This window comes from Asparagus officinalis, chromosome 5 (genome assembly GCF_001876935.1).
Source record: "Asparagus officinalis chromosome 5, Aspof.V1, whole genome shotgun sequence".
Lineage (NCBI taxonomy): Eukaryota > Viridiplantae > Streptophyta > Magnoliopsida > Asparagales > Asparagaceae > Asparagus > Asparagus officinalis.
Window position 1 is genome coordinate 60,424,481 of NC_033798.1, and position 21,097 is coordinate 60,445,577.

Below are 21,097 nucleotides of genomic sequence, written 5' to 3' on the forward strand. Positions count from 1 at the left end.
TCATTCCGCAAATAAAATTGTCCTGAGACACTTGTTAGATGTCTGCATTCCTGCTTAATATTCTGACCCTTTAATCCCTGAAATCCAAGTGCTAGCAATTAATAGCTCCATGACTAATAGACCAAAATTCCTATCACCAAAACAAAGCATATATGGGATAGGTGAGGATCCCCCTGTCTAACTACCTATCCTGCTTTTGAAAAAAACCATGTTTGAAGAGCCCATTTACAAGCGACTGAAAAAATAGGAGGAGTTGTAGAGAAGGGCATTCTTTGCAATCCAGTTTGATCCATATAGCTGCGGAAAACCCATGAACCAGTGTCGGATAATATAGGCTATACCAAGATCTCACCTTATTTATACTTGATCGATTATGCTTTTTATGCTAAAGTCTTAAATTTTGAAACAAGCCTCTTTATACCATGTCCTCCTAGCAGAAATCTTAAGCAACTCATGTGCCCAATAGAGAAACATTCTACCAATTTGTCTACTTGACAGAACAAAGCACTTGTGATTTTGAAAAATCAAACTCACCCACACCAACTTCAATCTGTTGCTTAAGATCTTTGTAATAATTTTGTAAATTACATTGCCAACAAGATATAGGTCTATAATTCAAAATTGATATGGACGTGGCTTCTTTGATTTGTACTAGATGAGAAAAGTGTGATTTATCTGTTTTAGAATCTTACCTGAAGAGAAAAAGATTTGGACAGGCTAATACGCACATCATCCTTTATCAAAACTCCAATTGTGTTGATAAAAATAAGCGGTTGTTAAAAACACTCTGGCGTCCTGAGCCTTGTCCGCGATTCATTTTGGAAAGAGCCATCATTTAATCTCTTCTTGTTATTGGATATTCCATTTACTAACCATTGCGTTAAGCCTTCAGGAGGTAAGGATTTTCTTCACTGTGACTTTAGGAAACACATTCCAGTATGTAGTTTGATTGAAAAGATCCTCATAAAATCTAGGAGCAATCAACTTCAACTTGTCAAAAGAAGAAATAGGAGACCCGTCTTTATCAATAAGATTCCTGATATTGTTTGAAGAAATCCTGTGTTTGATTGCATTATAAAAGAATTTTGTGTTTCTATCTCCTTGTTGAAGCCATAATTGTCTACTTTTTTGTCTCAACTCATTTTCTTCCTTATCAAGCCAACCACTAAGCTCATATGATACTATAGATTCTGAAGCCTGCAGTTCTTCATTTCCCATATCATGATTTAAATTATTCTGTAAGGTCTCTAGCTGTTTGGATAATTTAATAATATTAGCCCTTGTTGAAGAAAAAGATTCTTTAGTCCATTGCTTGAGAGCTAATTTAAGATTTTTAAGCTTTTTAACAAAAATGAACATAGCAGGCCACAAAATGAACAATAGCAGGGGTGTGATCACTAGAGGATGTACTTTTAAGATTCTTTAGTCCATAAAAATGACTTTTCTAGACCACTTTGATCACTTCGTCATATCCTTGGCATTGTACCCAGTAATTAAAGAACCTGAAAGGCTTCGGATCTGAATTTGTGCAGGCCACAAGATGAACAATAGCAGGGGTGTGATCACTAGAGGATGTACTTTTATATTCTATAAAAGCATGAGGAAATTTATCAATCAATGTGGAATTGCCCAGAGCTCTATCTAACTTACCATAGATTCTGTACTTACCCTGCTGGATCCATATTCTGGTCAGTCGACCGATCAGAAGGATCGGTCGACTGATAGCTCTTCAGGAGCTAGGTTTCGGGTCTGGTCGATCCTATAATATTAAAACCCAAATTTTGCTTTCTTCTTCTTCATCTCTCACGTCCTGATCAGCAGCCACCTCCTCTCAAACCCTAATTATCAAATATTGTTCCTTTAGAGAATTTTTGCGAAGCAAACCCATAGAGGAGGGCGAGATGTACAACTTTCGTGAAGGAGGATCGAGCTTTTTCCACGTTTAAGAGATCCAAACAAAATTCTAAGGCATGTTCATCTTCTCCAAACCTATCCCCTTAGTTTTTCCTTTTTGTTTTGATGGTTTAAACCCTAAATTTGTTGAATAGATCTGTAGATCCGAACACTAAATAAAGAAAAGACAAAATATTAATGATTAGAACCATAATTAATTGATAATTGATGAACTGATTAGGATTAAAACCCTAATTAATCAACAAAAAACCTGTTTAGTGATGTTTAGGGAGTTTAAATCCCAAAAAAATCCATGTTTTGTTGACACATACTTGTTTGGCCAAACCCCCACTTCGTTAAATACAAGATTTAAACATGTTTTCATATCCCATGATGATGTTTATAGAGTCCTTTTCGAGAAAGTCGTTTAACTTCATGAAAACTGACGATTGTGTTTCTATACTCTGATCGGTCGACTGACCACATGAATCAGCCAACTAATTTGACTCTGATGATTATATAATTTTCCTCGGGATGGTCGGTTGATAAATTATCGGTCAACCAATCAAAGCTTGATCTTTTGCATGTTTGTGCACGTTCGCGCAGGTCGATTGATGGGATATCAGTCGACTGATCTGGAGTTGTTTGCAAGTAATGATCTTCCATGCATGTTTGGTCATGAACACAAAGGATAGGACTACACATATATACACTTGTGTGGCCATGGTGGTGTATGTGTTGGGTTTAGGCATGCACGAATCCTCGGGTGTGCGTGGACACGTGTCGAACTATCACGACGTAGGGGCGACAACTATCGAGTTGCATAAGTCAATGTTAAAAGTCTGCGTGGATGGCTGAGATAGGTTATGAACCGCACGAGATTACGATGCACCGCAAGATACTACGAGTACCTATGCTTCGCATCATAATTCTGCATAGATGTCCGAGTTAGGTTGTGAGCCGCATGGTATTGCGATGAGCTACAGGATACTGTAGGCGTATAAAATTGCCTATAGGTCCCACAATACAGCTCGATGACGTTAATTTCGACAAACGGAAGCACATATCCAATTAAAGTGTTATTCCATTTCTCAACATTAAGAAGAATTTCTGATCTAGGAATAGAAACATATTGCATACCTTTGCTATCGATAGAAGGAGGATAATATTCTAAAGAACAATTTTGATTAATTACTCTGCCCATAGTGCAAACATCCTTCCATGATGTAGATCCAACAGATTTAAATTTCCAAGATTCAGCAGATCTCTGTTTCTGGTGCAAAGTGTGGTTTGCTTTGATCCTATATTCTGAATAATGATTTCGACCACCATCTTTTTTCAATGCATGCTGATGATTCTTCTGAGATTCGATAAAAGATTGAGAATCATTTGAATTTGAAGAAAATTTCTATTTATACCTCTTACGAGCAATCACATTGATCCATCCTTGATCTTCTCCCTCATTAGTTGCTACTGTTCCTGCTCCATTAGGATTGAAGGGGGCTCTTACAACATCTTGATCTGCGCCATTCTGAATCTTCTCCCGATCCGTCATGGCCGAAGCCACAACAGAGAATTCAAAATCGTAAACATGCAAAAATTTCATTACTTCAATTAAAAGTCTAAGTTTGGACTTTAGTGAAGTATACTACTTTGAGAATTATTTTTTTAGAAAATTATTTAAAGGTATCATAAAAGGTTAACTTGAGTATAAAACTAACTAAGAATTAGAAAGTTTAAAAATTTCATCAAGTAAATCAATTACTAATTGACTTTAACAAGTTAGCAAGTGGTAATTTTTTTGAAAGAAAAGAAGATAAAGTAAATGATGAAATGAACAGAGAAGATGAAAATAAAGAGAAAAGATGACTAGTCCCTACTCCCGCATCTAAATTTTTTGTTATCCTCAATGCACAAACTATATGATGCACAAAGAAAATTAGATAGGAAATGATGCACTTAAATTTATTCGATCGAGCTTGAACAATGATAAAATGATAAAAACCTGTACTTACCTTGCTATTAGGAGGATGTAGTCAAAATTTTCTTTTTTTCATTTTTAATCTTTTTTTCTTTCACTTTTTTCTTTTTCTTTTTTTTTTTCTTTTCTTTTTTCTTCTTTTCTTTTTTCTTCTTTTCAGCTTTCTTTTTTTGCCATTTTTTCTAAAAGAATAAGTAACTCTCAAAGGAAAGAAGAATAAATTCTTTTATTTTATTATTATTATAAGACAAAGAGTAAAAACGTAGAATAAAAGTTTTAAGATGAAAAACTTGAGTTCTACATCAAATCCTACCTTATTGTTAAAAATTTCACCCTAGATTTTAAATAAGTCTAGAATGATAAATTTAATGATGTTCTTAAGTTCTATATGATGTGCTTAAGTTCTATACATTCTGAGATTTTTAAAGATTTTTGCAGCATTTGAAGGTAGGTAAAAAAGGGTTATGCATTTTAAATTTCTAGTGTAGATCAAATAGAAAGCAAGCCTTATATTTTAACACATGTTTCACATGAATGAAAGTTTATCCTAACACAGACAGTTCTTCTTTAAAAATTTTCTCAAACCCAATATTCATGGTTGCGGTATGATAAGCTGGTTGTTCTATATTTTCTAAGAGCCTAAGCTCATCAGCAAAAAGTTCTTCAAACCTAAGACCAGAGACTTATGTTTGACCCCATGAAAACTAGTTCTGATTTAAACTCCTCAAGTATTTTGATTTCATCACTAAAGATCTCATCAAAACTCAGGTCTGACTCACTCTCCTCTTCTAATACTTCACTTATTTTTCCTGAACGTAGTTTACTTCTGGGATTGATCTGATGAATCAGTTGGCTGGTTTTCTAAATTAATAATATTGAGATCAATAGTCATATTGCCAAAGGATAGCTTCATTTGACTAGTTCTACAGTTGATCAAAGCATTGAATGTTGCTAAGAATGGTCATCCTAAAATGATAGGTGTCTGATCTCTGAGATTAAAAATGGGTTGCATCTCTAAGAGTATGAAATCAACGGGAAAAATAAACTCCCTACCTTGATCAGATCATCCTCTATCTCTCCCTTAGAAATTTTTATAGTTCTATCAGCTAACTGGAAGGCACATCTAGTTGGCTTTAATTCACATGCCCCTAGCTCTTGAAAAACTAAATAGGGAAGAAGATTCACACTAGCTCCTAAATCTAGAAGTTCCTCATCAACGAAGATCATTCTTATGACACATGAATAGTAGGATAACTGGGTTTCTTATGTTTTAAAGACATGGGTTTTAGATTATGTCACTAATATTAATAACTAGAAAGACTTTCTTAGGAACATTAGTAGTTCTTTCCTTATTGCACAAATCCTTCAAAAACTATGCATGGGAGGGGATTTGTAATTAAATATTTTATATTATTTTCTATCCATATTTATTTTTTTTTATATATTTAGTTATTACTCGGATATTTTAATGAATTTTCAAGAAATATTGATTTTGAATAAAGAGAAGCTCAAAGAAGCCCATTGAAGCCAAAAAGCTCATATTCTAGAAGAATCAATCAAGTAACAATTAGATCTACAGTAGTGAATCAAAAAGAAAAGAAAATACTCAATTACTTGGAGGACAAGAAAAATAAAATCTAAACTAAATTCAAACTAAAAATATCAACCACAAAGAAAAGGAAATTTCTCCTAATCTAGAAGTCAAAAACTAATATCTTATATATAAATTGCCTATCTCAACGAGACAAATCCATCAACATTGGCATATTCCTCAAATTCTATCATTAGTATTTGATTCTTGTAGAAATCCGAATTTAATCAGATTTTATACTATTGTTTGTATTATGAAAATATTCAATTAATTGCTGACCAAGTCAAATTCTACGGTTATGAGCATTACTTGGAGATCAAGTTTTAATTCGATAATTATGAGAGATTCTTGTATAGTACAAATAGAGGCCTAGGGCCATTGTATTTTACACATTCAATTATTGAGAAATTAATAAAGTTCTTCTTTTTCCTTGCTATTTTGGAGTTCAAGTTCTTTTTTTTAGTTTCTTCAATTTAGTACATTATTTAATTCTAATTTTTATTTTCTTGTTCTTTTTCTTATTTTTCTTGCTCTTTCTTCTCTTTTCTTTAATTCTTCTTTTATCTTCTTTTCTCTTTAATTAATCATGAGTAGCTAATTACATTAGGAAGCTTAGGATAACGAAACTAGGTAACTAATCTAGAATAATAAAAAGATCCCTTCAGGTTAAGTAAAGAAGTTGATTAATAAAAGCTATGGTTAATTATAATTTGCTAGGTTATACACTTTAATTAGACATAACCTATACTTAGGAGATTAGACCCTAGTAATAAAAAGTCTAGATTAATTTATTAGAAACACTAGAATTAACTAATTGATAGGTTATAGTTTCTCACGAGACACAACTTATGCTTTTAGGGTTCTTGTAAATAAAAGAGATTAGATAAAAAAAATCTAGTTTAGAAACCTAGTGAAGTTAGCCTATGTAACCTAGTTTAAGTCTATTAATAAAAAAACTAACATCCTTCAAACACAAAATCTTGTTCATACCCTAAGATCTTAAGATAGAATTTTCTTTACAAAGTTTCCTAGAGGATGACTTGTAAAGGCTACAACAAAAGCTGTGCACTTACAGAATATAATAAAATAACACATTAAGTTTTTGATGTTGTTGCCAGGAAACTTTTAGTTTAAAATTATTATTTTAAGATTCCTTGATCCTCTTTTGTTTACTTGTGCAGGAATAGCTCGGAGTGGAAATGATAGCAAAGGTGAGGATACGAGTAGCAATGAGTTTAAGCCAACATGGTTGAATACGAGAAATAGAAGATGACGAATCTAATCCTAGGTGAGTCTCTTTAATCTCCCATATTACCATTTTTGAAATAGTTTTGTATTAGGTGAAAACAAAAAAAAAACAAAATTTTCCTTTTCTATCGACCATAATAAATTTAAAAAAATAAAAAATAAAAAAAAATCACCTTTGTTTTCTTTACCATAATCAAAATAGTTTAGAAATATTGCTCATACATCCGTGCTTAATTCTTGTTGGTGATTGCTGGAGGGAAGATACGTGCTCTCTAACTTTGCTTTGCATATAGATTAGGGCTTACAAAAGTTGACTTGAATACAATGACTATTGCCTCCATCTTTTAAATCAATTTAAGGGCACAACCCAATAAACAATATAAGGTAGGGATTTCATCACCCTTGATTGGCTCAAAAATCAAACTCTTGTAAAATCATCACCCAATCCCTAACTAAAAATGATTAGACGTTGATCACTAAGGATTTTAAGCTCAATAAGGCATGCAAATGGTAAGGTAACTCTAATTTCTGATTTGGCTAATAAGTTGGTGTCTATGAAAGATGTTCTAAAGGTGGTTACTTAATTAGGCCCGTTTTACGGATACCTCCTACCTAAAATTCTCTGGCCTAGCTAATTGGTTAGCCACGCTTGGAATTAGAGCTATCTTACAGTTTACTTGGAGCAGTTATAAGTTGTCTAGTGATTAGATTTACCCTAGAGGTCTAAGACTTGATTGGAGTGGTTGCTTTTTCGCTTTATTAGATGGGCTTTTCTCTTTTCTTTTATATTTTTTCTTAGATAAAAAAGAAAATATAAAAGTATAAAAACAAAAACAAAACAAAAAAGTCTTTCTTTGGCGCATCCCAACTTGGATTAGAAATCAATTTGGTCGATTAGAACAATTAGAAATGGCTGAAACACCGCCAGTAGCTCTTCAGGATATATGTTATCCAACTAGGACATCTTTGCCATCATGAATTAGTCTTTCAGCTATAGGTAAACACTTTGAACTAAAACCTCATTATAGTAGCATGCTTCCCAAATTCACTAGCATTGACGCTGAGGATGCTTACATTTTCATTAGTGAGTTTGAAGAAGTGTGTGTAATGATTCAGATTAAGAAGTTATCTAAAGATGTCATAAAACTTAGGTTTATCCCTTTTTCCCTTAAAGAAAAAGCTAAGACATGGTTGTATAGCATGCCCACAATTCACTGGAAGGAATTCATTAAGGCATTCCTTAAAAGTTCTTTCCTATCCATAAAATGGTACACATTAGGAATCAGATCTTATAGTTTAGGCAAAGTAGTGGAGAACCTTTCTGGAAGTACTTCGATAGATTTAAGGATCTTTTTGTCTAGTGTCCTCATCATTGACTAGAGAAATTTAGGTTGTGCCAAATTTTCTATGAGGGTTTGCACTATGCTTCCAAAGCATCCTTAATGTCAGGGAAAATTCCTCAAGAAAAATGAGGAAGACGCATGGAGCTTCTTAGAAGAGTTATTCAAAAAAAAAAAACTATATCATGGAAAAACTTTGATGAAAAATCAGCTCAAATTCTACCTACAAGATTAGTAGCTAATCATTCGAATCTTCCATCACTGTTGACGCCAAATTACCAATAATCATGCGTAGGTTAGAAGCTCTAGAAGTTAAAATTATAGCTCAGGTCAACAAAGTCACTTCTTCAGCCTGTCGAAATTGTCTTGCTCCCTCACATGTTTTTAGAAGAATATTCAATGGTAGGAAATCAGACAATGGTCGAGCCAGACCAAATCAATGTTACTTTTAACAATTCTAAAAACAATCCATTTTCTCAAACTTAAAATCCAGGTTGGAGGAATCACTCAAATTTCTCATGGAACCAGGAGAATTGCTCTGGTGGACTGAACTTCAATTCACATCAAAAAATTCAAAATTCCCTAGGTCTAGCATTGCCCCTAAAAAATTTTAACATTCACAACTAGCTTCGCCTCTTCAGAATTCATCTTTTCAAAATCCCTCATTTCCAATTCCTCCAGTTCCACTAGGCTTTAATGTGGACCATGAAAAACGTTTGAATAATCTCAAAAAGGGCTTAGAAGTAATGATCAAATCATCAACTCAAACCTCTACATCCCTAAGCACGTTCATGCAAACTTCTAGCCAACTACTTAGTGCTATCACCCAAGCCATTGCTAGGCAAGAAGCTCAATTAGGTCAGATAGCCATCACAGTGAGTGAGAGAGATAAAATAAACTTCTAAGCCAACAGGTGCCTAGTCCTAGCCAATCGCACTTAGCACATATTAATGCAGTCGACACTTTAAGATCAGGAAGACAGGTAGACAACCATGTTAGAATGCTAGGTATAATTTCTCCAGATCGAACATCTGAACCTTTAAACCTGAACAATCATCTCCTCCTAATTGAATATCTGAATCTAAGTTTGAACCTCTTTTAGATGAGCCTAAGTATAGACTTGTTACCCCATTTCAAGACATGCTTAGACCTAGAAAGCATTTAACTCAGATGGAGAAGATCTTAGATACTTTCAAACATATTAAGCTTAACATTTCTCTCTTTGATGTAATTGAAAGTCTCTTTCCATGCCAAATTCTTGAAACCCCTATGTACTAAAATGAGAGCCACCAACATACCTAACAAAGTCTTCTTAGCTGCCAACATTAGTGAAATCCTATCCAAATCCATGCCTTTGAAACATAAGGATCCAGATTGTCCCACTATTTCATGTATTATAGAAAACACAATCATCGATAAGACACTTTTAGACTTAGAATCTAGGGTTAATCTTCTCTCATATTCAGTCTATAATCAACTTGGAGTAGGAGAATTGAAGCCACAAAAGTCACTATTCAGTTAGTTGATTGATCCGTTAAGGTGCCTAAGGGGAAATCAAGGATGTTCTGGTAAATGTTAGAGATTTCATCTTTCCCGGTGATTTCATTGTTCTAGAGGCCTTGTTTGTTTCAAATCCAAAGGGTCAAATCTCAGACATCCTAAGCAGACAATTCCTAGCCACATCCAATGCCTTGATCAACTGTAGGACTGGTCAAATGAAACTCTCATTTGAAAATATGACTATAGACTTAAACATTTTTAATCTAGAGACACAACCAGTTGATCCATCTAACTAGCCTCTAGAAGTTAACATCATCCAAATAGTCTCTAGTGAACAGCTTTGAAGAGTTGATCCATCTAACTAGCCTCTAGAAGTTAACATCATCCAAATAGTCTCTAGTGAACAGCTTTGAAGAAATTTTCAAGGAGCTGATGTTGTTTGAAGTGTTAGGACACATGTTTGACCATGTGGAGCCCAAATCATAGCCTAACTTTCCTCCTGAGCCAAATCAAAACCAGTTACAATTTGAGTCTCTTCCAGTTGAAGAAAATAAGAAGACTGAGTTTGTCAATTCTACCTGATCCTCTGTAGACCCGCTATTAAGTAGAAGACCTTGAAGATCACAAGATCAAAGTTTAAGCATATTTTAGAGTTTCTTATTTTAGCTTTCTTTAAAAACCGAGGTCGAATTTTTACCAACAAGGGGAGACCAGATTCATAATATGAGTATTTCATTTTCTATCTTCTATTTTACATCATTATTTGGTTTGGCTTAGGGGCAAAATAAAATTCAGGTGTGGGGAAGAATTACAAATAGCCCCATAAAAGTTGCAAACAACCTCTTAAAATTCAAAGATTATAACAAAACCCTTGAGAAATCTAAAAATTATAAATAGAATCGTAAAACTTAGAAAAAGGATAAACCGTCCCCATTGTAATGTATAAATTATAAGAAATCCCCAGAAAATCTGAAAATTATGACAGTCCTCTGATAAGTTAAAAATTATAAATAACCCCCATAAAGTTTGACAGACAAACTCTCTAAAAATTTTACAACTAGACCCTTAAGTTTTGAAAATTATAAGTATTCTCTTGGGATTTTTATAAACAACCATTTGAAAAATTTTACAACTAGGCCCATAAGAGTTACTAATGTAAACAACATTAGGCTGAAAATTTTAGTATATTACAAACAACTCTTTAAAAATTTTATAAATAACCCCTTAAATGTTTCCAAAATTACAAGCGTGCCGAAGAATTTGCAAGAAGCCCTATGAAAGTTTCATAAATTATAATGACCTTATAAAACTTTTATAAAGCATCCCGTGAAAACTTTACAACAACGCCTTTAAAAATTTTAAAAACTACAAACAATCCTCAAAACAATGCAAACACCCCAAAAGATTCTAAAATTACAAATGAGCCCCCAACGTAGTATTATATTATTATAATGTATCATTGGGGCGGGGGAATTCATGAGTTGGGAGGGCATAGTGGTCATGAGAAGTCTCATGTTCTTAATACTACGAGATTGTGGAACTTCCTACTACCTATTTTGGGGGCTAGGGGAAGTCTAAATCTTATTGATTGAAATCTCAAGACATTGAAATTTCTGTCGTTTTTTAGTTTCTAAAAATCCTAAATTTTTTATTTAGATTTGTAAAGGAGACTAATGGTTAAGTTATCTAATTTTAAACTTTGAACTTAATATTGTAATTTATTATCTAAGAAAAGCCCTGCTACTCAAACGTGATTATCTTCTTCTCACAGCATAGCAAAAAAAGGTACACACTGACTCTTCCTTCATAAGCATTTAATGTATAAGTTAATAGATAATCCGTAAGTTATAGTCTACGAATAAATATAATCAGTCATTTCTTGTAATTATGACAGAATTGCTTAACGCAATCGAAAGGCATATAAACCAACATAAATAAACAAAGGAGATCAAAATAGTTCGTGCGAGCATGTGCTTACTACTTGTTAGGGTTAGGATCGAGAAAGCTAGCATATTGTATTTATTAGAATTAGATTTACTCCCTTTTTGTCTTAATTGTTTATGTATAGATTAATCAATCAGAATAGGAATTGATAGAATATTCTAATTTGATAGTTCATACTTTACCTAAGTGGATTGATAATCTACAATTATGGATATTCAACGATTGTTATTCTTAATAAATTGAGGATTTTATCTTAACTTAGACAAGTTTTTCCTCCCTGTAAAAGGATAGTTCGGGTCATTTTACGTAAGAACGTCGGATGGGTTTCCTTAGAAAAGCAGAAAGATTACTACGGGATTTTGTGAGACATCACCTACTTGAGGGGTTTATTATTATTATTATTATTATTATTATTATTATTATTATTATTATAAATCGTCAAAACTGGAGGGGGTTCTTTGCAACACGCGCAAACCTCGAAGGCGTCGTCGCTGTCGTCCTCTGCTGATCGCTATCTCTCCCGCGCCATCTACAAGAACCTGTGGGCGGCGGAGGACAAGAGGAGGCCGCGTGCTGATTTCTTGGAGTGGGTTCAGAACGACATCACCGCTGAAATGAGGGCTTCCACCGTCGACTGGGTGGCTCATCTCTTGGAGGAGCTCCGCGTCGACTCGCCGGAGACGCTGTATCTCGCCGTCAATTACATGGATCGCTGCCTCTCGCGCAGGGACCTCAACTGCCACTCGCTCCAGCTCCTGCCTCCGTCTACTTGCTCATTGCACTCCTCCTCCTGATGGAGGAGAACTACACCAAGGAGGAGGCTCTTCAGATGGAATCCCAGGTCCTGAGCCTGCTCAATTTCGAACTGACCGCTCCCACGCCCAGGTGCTTCTTGAGCGGCCTGGTCGACGTCGCCCGCGGGCCGCCTCAGCTCGAGTTCCTCGCCGATTTCATCGCGGAGCTCTCCCTCCTTGAGTACCACATGCTCCAGTACCCCCCGTCCATGATCGCTGCCTCTTCCCTTTTCCTTGCTAGGTTCGTGTTGCGGCCGAAGGAGCATCCTTGGACCAGGAGACTGGCTGACCACTCTTTTTATCAGCCCTGCGAGCTCTCGGAATGCGTCAAGGATCTCTTTTGGGCCTTCGTGTTCAGCTCAGGCAGCCGACTGACGGCGATCAGGGATAAATACAGCAAGCCCGAACGCATGTTTGTCGCCGCCAAGTACTTCTGTTCTGCTCCGGCCATACCTGAACGTTACTTCTCGCGTCATCCGTTACCATTACGTTGATCGATCGAGGAGTCTGTGCGAGACTTGGATTGATTACGCTGTTGTGCTTATTAACGAATATTATGTATGTAAATCCTTTTTGTCCGTTTATGTAAATTCATTTGTTTATCACGCCTTGCTTTTGTGTCTGCTGGGTTTTGTCTGGTCCGCGCGTCTTTATTCACATCTTCAAGCGTTTCTGTCTTATGGATTTGGAATTTATCGTAGCGATCTCTGGTGTTTGGTTTCTACTGTTTTGCGGTAATGGAAACAAGTATCCTGATAATTAAGTGTTCACTTATCGAGGAGTCTGTGCGAGATTTGGATTGACTGTTCTGTTCACTTCTCGATGTGGAAGACTGTTCTTTAAGGAGTTTAGGCTTGTTGATTGTGAAGCAGGAGAAATATTGTGCTGCTAAATGCTAAAATGTTACTACTTGGAATAGGCAAAGTTTGAGTTGTGACGATGATACCCACTTACGGTGGTTACACATATATAACACATAATCATCACATAGGTACTCACGTTAGAGTCCTCTAGCTAACCAACTAACATTAAGACGCGATTCATCTCATTACTTATCTCCATCGCGCTGTTATTTAATTTGTACATGTAATATTACGCAATAAAATCTATATCATATGTCAACCTCATAGAATGTAGTTAGCACTAATCAGAACGGTCCATTTAAAGGATTAGCCACCTAATTGACCCGTGCATTAGGACTAAATAAATTGGTGTACACTCCATAGCCTAGGGTATAGGTCATTACAGCCGTTTACATTTATAGTGATTATAGTGTAAAAAAATTATCTTTAACTCAGCCACCATTCAATTCATAACGATATTTAATTTACTATTCATTCACCTTATAGTGAGTTCTATATACACATAACATGTGTTGAGTTATCCATGTGATCAAAACACACTATGTTTTGTGGGTATCTCATGGGACTCCAACATCATGAAATACTCATATTCTCTTTTAGATATGGTCTAAATTAGATAAATAGTCTAATCAGGCTAAACTATAATTTAAAATAGATAAAATAAATGAGAACAATTTTAGACAGTTGATCAAAATCAACCAGACGTCTGAAAACCACCACCAGACTTCTCCTAAAAGAATCAGACTTTCCTGAGAAATAATCTGAAAGATAGATTTCTATCAAACTGTGACCAGGCGTTCCTACCCAAATTAGACACCTAATTGCTAAATCAGACACCTACTATTAGATGATCACATATCTGCTATCAGATGACCAGATATCTAATTTTGAATCAGACGTCTGATGTCGCTCGATCAGGCGATTGAATCAATGCTGCACCTGCACAATCGATCTACTACGCCTTATTTCTTCATCAGTTTGCCTTCAGTCTCTTTGTAATTTCTTAGAATTATGATACAGACTTCATCTTTCTATCATTTTTCTAAGATCAACAACAAGGAAAAACGGAGAGTTAGGGTTTCATGTAGCACTTTTGCACATTTTCATATCTAACGGTCTGTATAGGTAAACTTTATTAGATCTTATAAAAATTTGCCTAAAACATTAGGGAATCGTCAACAAAGAGTCATATCAAGATTTAGCATAAAACTTTAGTGTTTAACAATCCAAAAGAAATCGCAAAGATATAAATAAGAGAAAAACCCCCATGAATAATGGACAAAGTGGAAACAACCCTCAATTGAGTTGAAGATTTTTTTTTCTATTGAGTTTCCTCTCTCTTTAGTCATCCTCTCCTACACTAGTAGAAAATCACATATTCTAGACGGAATAATCTAGACGGAATTTTTTCTGTCTAGAATGTATTAAACTAGACGAAAATTTTCTGTCTAGAATATTCCGTCTAGAATAAAACATTCTAGACGAAAAATTCCGTCTAGAATAGTATCCTAAACGGTTCCTTTATTTTTTATTTTTTTTAAAATAACTAGTTATTCTAGAAGGAAATTTCCGTCTAGGATAATCATTCTAGACGGAAATTTCCATCTAGAATAACTGACCATTTAAAAAAATTAACCCGTTAAAAAATTAACCGCCTCCTTGTCCCCCCAAAATGGAAATTTTTATCCCAAAATCAGCCTCATCCCCCCAAATCCTCAACCTCACACCCCGGCCCCTCCCTCCCCCTCTACTCCTTTTCCCTCCAAGGCCAGGTCGCCGACAATCTCCCGCCATCGGAGGCGACCGCGAAGCTCCTCCTCTCGACCTCGATCTCAAAGCTCCACCTCTACGGCGCCGACCCCACCATCCTCAAAATCCCTCGCCGGCACCAACATCTCCGACGGAGAGGGTTTCGGTTCCCTCCATCAGATGTTAATCAGCGGAGATGGCAGCACCGACGTTGATGCTGTTTGTGTGGTGTGTGGGAGAGCGGGGTCCAAGAAGTGCTCGAGTTGCAAGAGCGTTCGGTACTGGTAGGAATTTCATGATCCCTTGAATTGTTAATGTATTATTTAATTAGAAACCTTAATGCGCTAAATTGGAGCCGTAAAGCTGACTTTTTGAAGTTAATTTTGTTATTTTTATCATCCTGCGTAACGAAACTGGTTTCTTTTTGAAAATATTGTCGGTTGCTTATGTCTGCTAGGGAATTAAGGAACAATTAGCGGAATAGAATAAATTAGTAGAGGAATATGTTTGTTATTACAGACTATTAAGTTGCTTAGCACCTCAGATTATTGCAATTATGTGTTTGGACATCTAAAGATGCTATTTTGTTATGAAGACCTGTGCTCTCTAGTTAGAAACCCTTGAACTCTGACTGTGATAAATAAACCATGAACACGGACAAGTAGATCATAGTTTTATATTCGAGAGATTTAGTCAGCATGCTGCTTATTTAATCACTTCTTTTCCCAAACCTGGATCTATGGGTATAGTTTATTGTGATTGTGTCGGCAAATTTTAGAACCTATTTATCCACAAATTTATCCACAAATTTTCTAATTTCACAATGCAAAGTTTGCAAAGTTATCAATTGGTAAGCTGGTGATGTAAACCATCTCTCTGTTTTAATCTCTCAGAAGTACATAAGCAGTATGCTTTTATGAAGATGATTTGATCTATGTTATCAAATACTTGCAGGTTCCTCATGTTAACCACACCGACTATCAACTCATAGACATATTTGAGGACGGCTTTGTAAGTCTTCTTACAGTTGTTTTTACTTGGTTTTTTGGCATCCATCAGTAGCATGTTGCCTAGGGATTAACATCGGAGTTTGCTTTCTTTCTTGTAGGTGAGTCGTTTGACTGAAAATAAAAAGAGCAAAGATGACTTGAGGCTTCCCACTGATGACAATCTCCTTACTCAGGTAAATACCAGTTCTTTTTGTTTGTGATTGAGTAACTATAATGAATAAGGCCATAAAAGTCAGTTGATGTACGTTTTCAGTATAATTAATATATATGTTCCTTTCAAATGGTATTCCATAGTTGACATCAATATGCCTGGAGGTGGAAAAATATAAAGGTAAAGTAACATAATATAGTAGCTGAAATAGTGTAGACTCAAGCCATAATTTACATACTTTAACATTGTTTGTTTAGTGAGCTAGGAAATATGATAAAAGAAGTATCTTAAACACTGCCAATTTGAAGATATACTTCAAACTATGTAGTTTGAAATATTGTTGCTCTCAAAATATGGTTTTAGAGTACTGTTTTCAGATCAATTGTGGTGGGATATTCTCCTTTGAAGCTCTCAAAATATGCCTAGAGGTAATTAGTTTTTAGCTTTTTGGTTTGCACTTTGTAGTTCTAATCAATGTTTTGAGGTTTAAAAATTAGGTTTGGTTGTTATAGCTGATAACCCAGACGATTTCAAATGCGAGACATATGTCCAAAAGAAAGATTTTAGATAATTTATCGAATTGATGTAGAAGTCTGCATTGTAGGGTTGGTGCCTGTTATAACTCATAAAGTTTTACTAGATCTTTCTCTTTCCTTGTCCTTGTTTGCACCATGGTGTATTGCATGTGCACATCCAGGTATTCATATGTATTTTGGTTTATCATATATGTACAGTATTGCATGTGCACATCCAGGTATTCATATGTATTTTGGTTTATCATATATGTACATGTAACGATACAACATACGACATATGTATGTTAATTATAAATGTATATATGTTCTGTGTATAGACTATATTATTCTAGGTTTTCAATCTTAATTAACAATAACAAATGGAAACTACATATTACCTTTCTTACAATTGTTGTCATGTTAGCTGGAATTTTTTTTGAATTGAATTCATATTCTTGGATTATTAACCCAAATTGAATTTTGTTTGATTAATGAATATTTTTCCTCGTCTAATTTTTTTGTATGTTGTTGTCATGTTAGCTGGTAAAAATGTTCCTTACATTAAACATAGTTTTTCTTCTATAGAACTTATAAAACTACCCTTGGCAATTTGAAAAGCTGTTCCCTTTGTATGTTACATCATGCTAACATTATTTTGGGAATTTGTTTTTAATCCATGTTATTGGTTTTTTTTCCCTGTAGGAGATGTATAGGCAGGTTGGTTCTCAATTTCGCGAAGAACTGCAGCGGCAACATTTTCCTTCATCAATGGTAAAACCTCAAATTGTTCTAATTTTTAAATGTTTTTTAGGACAAGTGGACCACCAAGTTCTGTGGTGAAGATGCTTATGTTTACAACTCTTATGGCCTATCCTCATTGAGAGATTTGGATGTCTTAGCATTTGTATTGTTCAATTATTCATTTTTATTAAAGATAAAATTGATATAAATCTATTTAAAGTTGTTAATATTTCATGTTTATTTATTAATTATCGTTTGTGTTTCTCTCTTGTAGGTTGTTGCCTATGATTTCGGTATCAAACATACGGATGCAAAATCACACTTGTGTCATCAACATGGCCTTCTGCAGAAGCACTCAAGGTGAAACCTGATGTCATTCGTTTGTTCTTTGATCTTGGAGAGTTGCCTTGGCATATCCAGTGTCTCCATTGGCAAGATAGAATGAGCTTCATAAACAAACAATTTAGACATTTTTTAGGTTCTGGAAATGCAAATGGTCCTGGAATTCAGGTAGTGTAAACCAACTTTCAAGTTATATATGCCATTTAACTTATTCACACATGATTGTTGTGTAATCTAGTGTTTATCCTTTTTAAGGCTCTGATGCAAGCCATTGAGCATGAACTTGAAGTTACATTACATTGCGAGTGCATGAAGTGCGTTCAGAGTATGAGCGTCAATTGCAAGAGTAAGGCTCCTTGAAATCATGAGGTTGGTACTTCATCTTTAAATTCCTCCCATTTAATCATATAAATTCTATGCACTTTAGTTTTTATTACTTCATCCAATTTTATGCCTCTCTTACAGTGACAATCCTCAAACTATGTCTCCAAGTACGAGAAATTCAAGAATCGTTGCCTTGGAAAATATGCTGGCGACTTCATCTAGTTCCCTTGTATCTATGGCATCACAATTATCAGAAGTTGAGGAGCGTGAGTGTGTATTTGGTGGGCGTGGTCGTTGGAATCAAGTCCGTTCAATTGTAGAAGCTAAAAATTTGATGAATTATTTGTTCAACTTAGCTTCCTCTTCAAGGTAGTGACCAATGTGAACAATGTTCTGACAGCTAAAGTTCAAATTTCTATGTATTCTTAGTTATTTCTTGTTAAATCCCTCCTGCATGTAAACTTTTGGTATTAATATTTACTGCACATTTCTTTTGATCGGTCTTTATCTTGAAAAGTCATAAACATGGAAGGAAACACTATTTTGGTGAATGTATTATTTGAATATAATGGGATTTGATATTGGAATATAATTAGATTGTGTTGGATATGAATATAATTTTTTGTTGTTTAATATTGTGTACATGCACCCAAAGCAGGTTCTGTAAAAAAAAAAAACAACAACTGTAGCATGGCATTCTAGACAGAAATTCCGTCTAGGATGCATAAATTCCGTCTAGGATGTCTTTTTTAAAAATAAAAAATAAAAAAAATTAAAAAACATTAATTTCCATCTAGAATGAGTATTCTAGATGGAAATTTCCGTCTAGAATACTCATTCTAGACGGAAATTTTTTCCATCTAGGATGCAGTATTCTAGACGGAAATTCCGTCTAGAATAATCCGTCTAGGATGTATTCTAGATGGTTTTGAATTCCGTCTAGAATATTTCGTCTAGGATGTATTCTAGACGGAATTTCCGTCTAGAATAATACATCCTAGACGGAAACTTTCTAGACGGGTATTCTAGATTGAATTCCGTCTAGGATATGCATCCTAAACGGAATTCTGTGTATCCTAGACGGAATTTTCCGTCTAGGATGCCTAATTTTTTAGCAGTGCTACAGAACTCTTTCTATAAAAAATTACATTTCAGGAAAAGAAATGAAACCCTAGGAATCTGGGATTCTTATAGGTATTGGGCCTATTTGCAAATATTATGATTATTATTTCTTTTACTCTAATAACCTAAGAGTTATATATGCAAATATCTTTTACTATTAAGTCCAATTAATGAATCTCATTCTTATAAAGTTATATTTTATAAGATTTCCACCATATTGAGGAGAAATAATTATATATTTTGCAAAAATCCCCTTAATTAATATATAATTCAATTTAAAAATTTGGGGCCTTACATAATTTGGGGATTTTTGAAGAGGATAGTGTAACAGTAGAAAATAAGGGTTTTCATCGTATGGGGGTTTAATTACAATGGAGGGGAATTATTGTCCATTTGAGGTTTTTACGCCAGCCAAATTCAAACAGCTTCCAACTCATGGTTTTTTTTGCTACATTTTGTAGCATAGAGTATTTAAGTGCTACAAGAATGAAACCATTATCTAGTTGCCATTAAGCCTTTGATTAATTTGCAAAGCAGAGCCAACATGCAATCTTTGATTTCTTTCTCACCAAATAGCATAAATAGTAGAGCCAAAGCATTTCACAATTCTATCATACCATCACCTATTGAGGTGAGTAAAAAACCATCCAAGCGACTAGCTCCAATCACAAGTTCAGGAAGAGAAACCTATTCAGTTCATAATTTGAATCCAAACAGGTGGCATTAGGGCATCGAAAGAACAAATGAGAAATATAATGCATAACCATTGTTGCATAGGATACAAGTTATGTGAGAAAAAATCATGCCAAATTTTCGCAATCTATCAACTTCTAACTTTAAGAAGTTGTTTCAAAGCCAAGAAGCATTATGGCTAATAGGAACTTCCCCGAATTGTATATCTCTTGAAGTAGCCACTAGAACTAACGCTTATATTAGAACCAACACTAGCTGAAAGTAGAACTAACATGAAATCAGCTAGAACTAATACGAGAACTATCAGAACTAACATGAGCTCAACTAGAACTAACATATCCACTATAACATGGTATAAACATATTAGTTCTACTTAAAGTTAGCTCTAACATGAATTAAAACTAAGTTAGAACTAACATAAAATAAGTTAGAACTAATATAAAATAAGGTTTACCACTAGATGAAATAGAACTAAGTTAGAACTAACATAAAATAAGTTAGAACTAACATTAAATAACTTAGAACTAACATGAGTTATTGCTCATGATAGAGTTCAAAAAAGGGCGGGAAATTTCCCTCTATTTTTTCTATCAGATCGCATTAATGGGTGTGACTTTCCATGTATTTTGTGGACCAGACGTCTGGGGAAGATAAGTGGAGGGGTATTTTCAAGTTTTTTTTTCAAAATACAATCTCCTTTTTTATACTGCTGACGTGGAGGGGCCTTGAAATATTAAATGGTACTTTTTGGTGCTGAATCACATGGGCCAAAATATAAGGGGACGGGTCACATGAACTTTCTCATTTTAGGGCCTGGACACATTTTCCCTATAATTTTTGTTTAAACATTATGAAAAAAATTGATCTAATGGATTTATGTGTTAAACTAGAATCAATATACTTAACTCAGATATCATAGTTGATTTCCTAAGATAAAGATATTAATTGATATAATAATATATTCAAGCAGAATAGTAAAAAAATTATATTAAATTAATACTACATGTCATATTCTAAACTTTACTAACCTCAAGTTATAGTATGGGGTCAAGGATGAATAACAATATCATTATGAACTATAGTTCTATCAATAAAGAAATAACATTTCTTATTGCATTGAAAATAGAACTACATAACACTTTTCAACATTATAAGCTCAAGATTTATAATAAACAATCTCAAAAGCAAACATAAAAAGAAGTACGACAAGCATGATATATATATTAGATCCCAGCCTACATTATTTGATAGACTTAAAATAATAAAAATATAAAAACTAAAAATTAATGGTAACTA

General features: G+C 34.5%; 1 pseudogene; it reads left to right on the forward strand.

Moving 5' to 3' along the window:
- The window catches only part of LOC109843724, a 15,842-nt pseudogene extending 2,946 nt beyond the window's left edge, over positions 1-12,896 (forward strand).